Source organism: Hemiscyllium ocellatum, chromosome 4, assembly GCF_020745735.1.
Source record: "Hemiscyllium ocellatum isolate sHemOce1 chromosome 4, sHemOce1.pat.X.cur, whole genome shotgun sequence".
In the NCBI taxonomy this organism is placed as follows: domain Eukaryota; kingdom Metazoa; phylum Chordata; class Chondrichthyes; order Orectolobiformes; family Hemiscylliidae; genus Hemiscyllium; species Hemiscyllium ocellatum.
Genome location: NC_083404.1, coordinates 76,591,544 through 76,600,733, shown reverse-complemented (window position 1 = coordinate 76,600,733; position 9,190 = coordinate 76,591,544).

The window sequence follows — 9,190 nt, the reverse complement described above, 5'->3', positions numbered from 1 at the left end:
AGTCAAAGTTTCTTTTGGAAAGGAGGGAGTATTGTACCTGTACCTTTCCTTTCAGAGAGTTCATTTCTCACCACTCCATAGGGAAGCACCAAGGATCAGAGGAACCTTGGTGTGCACGTCTTCTGGTCCCTTAAGAAAACGGATAGTTAGATAAAAGAAGGTTTATAGGATAATTACCCTTTTTTAGTTGAGGCACAGAGTTTAGAACCAGGGAGATTATGCTGGAACTATATAAAAATGTGGTTAAGCCACAGCTAGACATTATGGAAAGGATATGACTGCACTGGAGAGGGTGCAAAGGAGATTTATCAGGATGTTATTTGGACTGGAGAATTTTAATTATTAAGAGAGATTGGATAGCCTGGTGTTCTCTTCCTTGGAGTACAGAAGACAGAGAGGGACATGATTGAGAGGTATAAAATTATGAGGGAGATAAAGAGAATATACAGGAAGATACCTTTTCCCTTGATGTAGGAATCAATGACAAGGGGCAAAGATTTAAGGTAAGGGGCAAGAGGTTTAGAAGAACTCATAGAATCATTGAATCCATACAGTGGGGAAACAGGCCCTTCAACCCAACATGGAGAAACTGAGAACTACAGATGCTGGAGATCAGAGCTTAAAAATGTGTTGCTGGAAAAGCGCAGCAGGTTAGGCAGCATCAAAGGAGCAGGAGAATCAACGTTTCAGGCATAAGTCTTCTTCAGGAATCATTCCTGAAGAAGTGCTTATGCCCTAAACATCGATTCTCCTGCTCCTTTGATGCTGCCTGACCTGCTGCGCTTTTCCAGCAACACATTTTTAAGCCTTTCAACCCAACATGTCCACACTGACCTTCCGAGGAGTAACCCACCCAGACCCATTCCCCTACCTTATTATTCTATATTTACCCCTGACTAATGCACATAATATACACATCCCTGAACACTATGGGCAATTTAGCATGGCCAATTCACTTAACCTGCGCATCTTTGGATTGAGGGAGGAAACCCACACAGACACAGGGAGAATGTGCAAACTCCACACAGACAATCACTCGAGGCTGGGATCGAACCTGGGGTCCTGGCACTGTGAGGCAGTAGTGCTAACCACTGAGCCACTGAACCACCCTAAAATTGTGAGGAAAAAAAGTTTTCACCCTGAGGGTGGTGGAAATCTAAAACTCATGATCTGCTAGGGTGGTAGAAGCAGACAATCTCAGAACATTTACGAAATATTTTGATGTGCACTAGCGATGCCAAGACATACTATGGGCATAAGTGCTGGAAAATGGGATTAGCATAGTTAGGTGATGGTCATTGACTGTTTCTAAGTTACTAGATAAAAGTCCACACATTATAACAATGGGTGAGGGAAAATGGCTTCCCTCAGGCATCAGGAATTTTACCAGAGAAAGGCATACCAATTCCTTTTGGGAGGTCTGAATTGTTCAGGCAGTATCATTCACATCCATAAGTTGTTCAGCTACCAAAAGGGCAATAGATAGTTGTTATCATGGTGATGACCTTTGTCATCCAGAACTATTTACAAATCAGCATGCACTTGTTCCTTGGTACCAGCCCATACACAAAAACCACTGGAACTCTGTTTCTCTATTGTTTGAACAAAGCTACAGTACAAACATGGCTTACAATGAGTTTCAGCAACTTGCTTTTAAAGAGTGCAGCAATTCCTTCTACCGTGCTTGGCTTTTAAAAACAGTCCTTCTTTCAATAAGTGGAAATAAGCTGGGAAGTACTAACCTAATTATGTATGATGTAGATATAGGCGATGCTGTTCTGATTAAGCAACATCGTTATAAGCATAACCTTGTAAAGTTGGCACCGTGTCAAAAGGAGATTGAACGCATGCTCCAAGATGACAGAATCGAAATCAGTTACAGTAACTGGAGCTCACCCATAGTTATGGTAAACTAGATGGTACCCATTAGTTATGTGTGGACTAATGCAAAGTCAATGCAGTTAAAAGACTGATACAATTCCAATTCCATGTTTGGCAGACTGTGTTGAGAAGATGGGACAAGCAACTTATATTTCTAAGTTGGACTTGCTCAGAGGATGCTGGCAGGTATCTTTGTCAGAAAGATTAAAGGCAATTTCAGCTTTTATAATGCTGAATGGACTGTATCAATTTAAAGTCATGCCATTTGTGAAAACTGCACCAGTCACATTTCAGAGACCAACCAATGAGGTCATTACCAGATTACCCAGCTGTGTTGTATTTATGAACATGGATGGAACGTTTGCAAGATTTATCAGACTTGTTCGATCAACTTCAGAAGGCAGACTTGGTGATAAACCTGACTAAAAGTGAATTTGCTAAAGCCAAAGACACATTCCTTGGCCATGGTATTGGACACGAACAAATGGTTGCGTGGGATGCAAAAACAATGGTAATTGGAGAGTTTCCCATACCATTGACAAAAAGAGGAGTACTATGGCGCCTGGGATTGAGTGGATTTTATCGAAAATTTGCACCAAACTTTAGCAGTGTGACTGTTCCACTCACTGAATTGCTAAAGAACAGCAAGAAGTTTTAGTGGGCATCAGACTGTCAGAAGGCATTTGACAGCCTGGAAGCTGTGTTAACTACTGCCCCAGTTTTAGCCACACCTAATTATGCAAAGCTGTTCAATTGGCTATTGATGCAAGTGATGTGGGTGTCAGTGCTGTGCTCTTACAAGAGGATGACAAGAAGATAGAAAGTCTATTGGGTATTTCTCCAGGAAATTGAACATTCAACGGTTGAGAAGGAAACTTTGAATTTTTAACTTGTGCACTGAGATCCCAAAGTTTCTTGGATCTCTTCTGAAGAATTACTGAAATTTCAAAGCAACCAGTTTTAGTTGTACAGTGAACCTGCAGGTAGCCAACGATGAGGCTGCTCTATGATAAAGTTGTCCAGTTGCTGCTGCTGATAGCAAGTGTAAATTGAGAACATAGAACATAGAACAGTACAACACAGCACAGGCCCTTCAGTCCACGAGGTTGTACTGAGTATTTATCTTAATCTAAGATCAATCCAACCTATACCCCATCAATTTACTGTGGTGTGCTTGTCCAGCAGTCGCTTAAATGTCACTAATGTCTCTGACTCTGCTACCACCGCTGACAGTGCACTCCACACACCCACCCCCTCTGGGTAAAGAACCTACCTCTGACATCTCCCCGATTCTTCTTTCAATTACCTTAAAATTATGATTTCTAGTGACAGCCATTTCTGTCCTGGGGAAAAGTCTCTGGCTATCTACTCTATCTATGCCTCTCATTACCTTGTACACCTCTATCAAGTCAGCTCTCTTCCTCCTTCTCTCCAGTGTGAAATTCTGAGCTCCCCTAACCTCTCTTCATAAGACAAGCTCTCCAATCCAGACAGCATCCTGGTAAATCTCCTCTGTACCCTCTCTAAAGCATCTACATCCTTCCTATAATGAAGCGACCAGAACGGGATACAATATTCCAAGTGTGATCTAACCAGAGTTTTATAGAGCTGCAGCAAAACCTCACAGTTCTTAAACTCAATCCTCAGGTTAATGAAAGTCAAAATACCATACACTTTCTTCACAATCCTATCAACTTGGGTGGCTACTTTGAGGGATCTATACATGTGAACTGCAAGATCCTGCTGTTCCTTCATGCTGTCTTTAACCTTGTATTCAGCATCCAAATTTGACCTTCCAAAATAAATCACTTTATCCGGATTGAACTCCATCTGCCACTTCTTAGACCAGCTCTGCATTCTGTCAATGTCTTGTTGTAGCCTGCAACAGCCCTTGACATTACATACAACAGACCTTTGTGTCTTTGGCAAACTTACTAACCCACCCTTCCACTTCTTCATTTGTAAAAACTACAAAAAGCAGAGTCCCAGGAACAGATCTCTGTGGGACACCACTTGTCACTGACCTACAGGCAGAATACTCTCCATCCCCTACCACTTTCAGACAACCAATTCTGTATCTAGACAGCCAAATCTCCCTGTATCCCATACCTCTCAACTTTCTGAATACCCTACCGTGGGGAACCTTATCAAAAGCCTTACTGAAATCCATACCCACCACATCCAATGCTCGACCTGTGCCAACTTGGCTCATCATATTCCCAAAGAATTCAATAAGGCTTGTGAGGCATGACCTGCCCCTCACAAAGCCATGCTGACTATCTTTAATCAAGCTATGTTTTTCTAAATAATCATAAATCCTATCTCTCAGAATCCATTCCAGTACCTTGCTTACCACAGACATAAAACTGACCAGTCTATAATTCCCAAGGGATTTCCCTACTCCCTTTCTTGAACAGAGGAACAAAATTCGCCTCCCTCCAATCAGTCGTTACCATTCCCATGGAGAGTGAGGATGCGAAGATCATCACCAGGGACACAACAATCTCATTTCTTACTTCCTGTAGTAACCTTAGATATATCTCATCTGGCCCTGGGGATTATCTATCACCCAGAATTTCCAACACATCCACGTTTTTTAATATCAATCTATTCAAGCCTATTAACCTGGGCCACAGTGTTCTCACTATCAACAAGGTCCCTCTCTCTAGTGAATACTGAAGCAAAAAACTCATTTAGACCTTCCCCTACCTCTTCATATTCCATGTACAAGTTTCCTACACTATTCCTGATCAGCCCTACCTTCTCTCTGATCATTCTCTTATTCCTACCTAAGTATAGAACACCTTTGGGTTTTCCTAATCCTTTGCACCAAGGCTTTTTTGTGCCCCGTCCTTGCTCTTCTCAGTCCATTTTTGAGTTCTTTCCTAGCTACCTTGTAATCCTCTAAAGCTGTGCCAGATCCTAGCTACCTCAATCTTAAGTAAGCTTTCTTCTTCCTCTTGACAAGAAGCTCCTCTTCTGTCATCCAAGGCACATTCACCTTAGCATTCCTTGCCTGTCTCAGTGGGACAAAATTATCCAACACTTGCAATAAGTGGTCCTTAAACAGCCTCCACATTTCTGTTGTGCATTTGCTATAGAACATGTGTTCCCAGTTTATACTCCCCAGCTCCTAATTGCGGTATAATTTTCCCTCCCCCAAATAAATAACTTCCCATAGTGCCTGTTCCTATGTCTCTCCATGGCTATGGTAAAGGTGAGGCAGCTGTGGTCACCATCACCGAAATTCTCTCCCACTGAGAGTTCTGACACCTGGCCTGGCCCGTTGCCTGACACCAAGTCCAATATGGCCTCCCTCCTAGTCGGCCTATCTACATTTTGAGTCAAGAATCCTTCCTGGACATACCTGACAAAATTGGCTCCATCCAGACCATCTGCACTAAGGAGGTTCCAATCAATATTGGAGAAGTTGAAGTCACCCATAACAACAACTCTGTTATATCTGTACCTTTCCAAGATCTTTTGTCCAATCTCTTCTTCCATCTCTCTGCGATATTGAGGGTCTATAGAAAACACTCAATAAAGTGATTGCTCCTTTCCTATTACTGACTTTTTACCCATACTGACTCAGTCGACAAATCCCCCTCAACAACCTTCTTTTCTGCAGTAGTGGTGCACTCTAATTAACAATGCCACTGCCCCTCCTCTTTAACCCCTAGCCCTGTTCTTTTTAAATGATCTAAACCTGGAAAATCCAGCAACCACTCTCGCCCCTGTGAAATTCATGTCTCCGAAGTTTGTGACCAGTTTTTTTGTCTCCAACACAAACTGGACTCGTTTTGATATTAGGCTAAAAGAGGATCAAGGGATCCTGGAGTCTGTTCAGCAAAACTTTGTCCAGTAGTATGCTTCCAGTCCAAGGGGAAGGTGGCTAGAATTCGGTTCTTGAGAATGAAGCAAGCAAAAATCAGACAGTTGGAGAACATGCAGGGGGATGTGATCATTGTATCATTAGGTTTAGTTTGGCTATGGAAAATGAATATTCCAGAATAAGAATAATTAGCTGGGGGAAAATAAATTACAGTTGGCTGAGAAAAGATGTGAGTTCAGATATACTGCAATAAAAGGTTGGCAGGCAAATCACTTAAAAAAAAGAGGTTCAGGTGCATTCAATGTGAATTCCTACAAGGAGACAAGGGAGGACAAACAAATTCACAGCTCCCTGGATGATGAAAGAGAAAGATGAAAAAGATGAAACAGAAAATATATCTCATATTTGTTGGTTACAATCTAAGACATTTATTATGTGGAGAATGACGGCCACATGAACTCTTTGGCTGGAGATCAGCTCGTTCTTGATAAATAATTTTATTACATATTACTCAGTGGTTGGTGCCATTACATCTGAGGTGCACGAGCATCTCACAAGAGACTATCAGGTTCAAGGTAAGATTAAGTACAAGCTGTTAACACTAAGAATAAGCACAATGCATGCTCTAGTGAACACATGCACAATTTGTCAGATTGATTAGCGAACAGATTAGTTCCTTCAAAGGAACAGTGCTGATGCATATCTGAGCTTATCCATTGTAATGTTTGTTAAGCTTTTGGGCACTAACTGTAATGCAATGATAAGTGCCCATGACAGATATCAAATGGAAAATATAATGTCCATGAAAAAAGACTGGCATAAAAGGGTATTCAAAAATCTTCAGTGGATAGATAAATAGTAGAAAGGTGATATAAAGACGAATGAGGCAAATTAGGGATTTAAAAAGGCAATCTACACTTAGAGGTGAAGAGCATGGCTGAGGTATTAAATTCTTCTTTAACCTATCTTTACCATAGAAGGAGGTGCCGGCTTGTCCACAGTGAATGGGAAGGTGGCGTGGAGTTATTAGGAGTGAATCGGGGGGGGGAGATCCCAGACTTCAAACTAGATCGATAATTTTTTAAAAACTTGCTATAATTTACTGAAACGCAAAATGCTGTGTATTCATGTTTAACAATAAAATGGATGTTTATTAAGCAATCAAAATTAAGATACAATATAATAAGCTATTTACATATAACAAATTTTAAAAATTCAAAAAATACACAGTAAAATGTAATCCCATTCAACCCAAAAGAGAACACTCCTTTACAGCAAATACCCCAGGTCTCCTTCCTATCGGAAAAATGTTGCGAAATTTGAAAGGGTTCTGAAAAGATTTACAAGGATGTTGCCAGGGTTGGAGGACCTGAGCTACAGGGAGAGGCTGGGGCTGTTTTCCCTGGCACGTCTGAGGCTGAGGGGTGACCTTATAGAGGTTTACAAAGTTATGAGGGGCATGGATAGGATAAATAGACAAAGTCTTTTCCCTGGGGTCGGGGAATCCAGAACTAGAGGGCATAGGTTTAGAGTGAGAGGGGAAAGATATAAAAAAGACCTAAGAGGCAACTTTTTTACGCAGAGGGTGGTCCGTGTGTGGAATGAGCTGCCAGAGGATGTAGTGGAGGCTGGTACAATTGCAACATTTAAAAGGCATTTGGATATGAATAGGAAGGGTTTGGAGAGATATGGGCCAGGTACTGGCAGGTGGGACCAGATTGGGTTGGGATATCTGGTCAGCATGGACGGGTTGGACCGAAGGGTCTGTTTCCATACTGTACATCCCTATGACTCTATGACTCTAATAGATTCCCTTCCCTTCACATTTATAAGCTTAATTTAATGCTAGCTTCAATTCCTTGTTTTAGGAGTCTGATGGCCTCTCCCTGGAGCCTTCATACAACTAAGCTTAGATTTTGTCTTTTTCTAGTAACTCCTTGAGAATTTGAACCAAACAAGTAGGGTCTAAAACCGTCAAACAGTTACTTACGCTTAGGTAACATCTTCCCTGAAGAAAGAAAATGTATCTTCAAGAGGTATTTTCAATATTCAAAAACTACCTCAACTACAGCTACAAATATGTTATATAAATAGTGGCAACATATTGACATTAAACAATGAGTTGCATGGCAATCATATTTTACAATGGGCGCCTCATCACCTCAGTGTTCTACAAACGTGCTCTTCATATAGGATCCTGTATAACATTTTCTGATCTAGGCACATAGATGTTTTATTCAAATTAAATGTTTGGAGAAATAAACTCTGCCAAAACAATTGTTAGCCTCATCAAAAATTGTTGTAAGAAATTAAAAAGATTGTAGTCTGTATTAATAACAGTTTCTTCCATGTTGTCACTGATGTGCATTTCAGAAATATGTAACTGACAGGTCATTCATTCCCCATGTTGCAGTATAAGTACCCTCACTGGTGTCAGCTAGTTTAAGTGGCTTCATGTACCTTTGTAGAGTTAACCTTGGTGCAATTTAGCAGTACAGCTTTCAAATTTTCAAAGGCACATGGTCATTCTGGTGTCCATTCTTCAACAAATCATTAAAGATGCAATAACTGGCTGAAGGTCAGAATCGACTAATGCCAATATAACGCAAAATTTCATGTTTTGTCCTAGGACTTAAACTTCTCTAGGTGTTACTTTGCCTTATCCCATAGTGTGACCCAAACCAAATACCTTTATCTTGGCAAATTCATTCTTAGCAAGATATACATGCAGATTGGCTTTTTATCACCAAATAATTCAACCAAGTGGCATAAATCTTCTTTCTGTGTATGGCAAAAACAAAACCAAATTGTCAGTGTAAACAATACAATTACATAGTCCTTCAATGATAGTGCATCACCAATCACCTATCTTGTTAAAGCCAGTGTTATAAAAGCCATTTAGTTTTCTTTGGCTTTAGCAGTCACCAGAACTTGCCAATTTCCTCCCGGTAAATTGATTTTTGTGAGAAATCAGGTGTCCAATTCACTCAATACAGATCTCCAGTTTTGGAATAAGATAGGAGTCTGCTTTTGTTATCATATTGATTTTGAAATATCTATACAGAAAATTTGACCCACCTGGTTTGACACCATCATGGTAAGTAAGCTATGGACCTCATTGAATCATAAACTTTACATACAGGAAAACATTTGATCTACTGGCTCCCGAAAGAACTCCCAAGCTAATTCCATTCTCCAGCCCTACCTCCATAGCCCTCCAACTTCATAATTTTCAAATATACATTCAAAAAAAGCAAACAGAAATTTGATTGTGAACTGTGTAATGAGTACTCCACACAGAAGAAAGATTCCAGTGTGCTATGTTAATATATTGAAAAGGTCTTATGACAGGGAACATAGTTGGAGAAAGGAGTTATTACTGTAGTGAAAGATGAAGGAATTAAAACAGAAATATTAGAGTAATTTGAGAAGGAGTCATAAGTTGAAAGTTCAACAGTTGACTCTTCAACATTCACA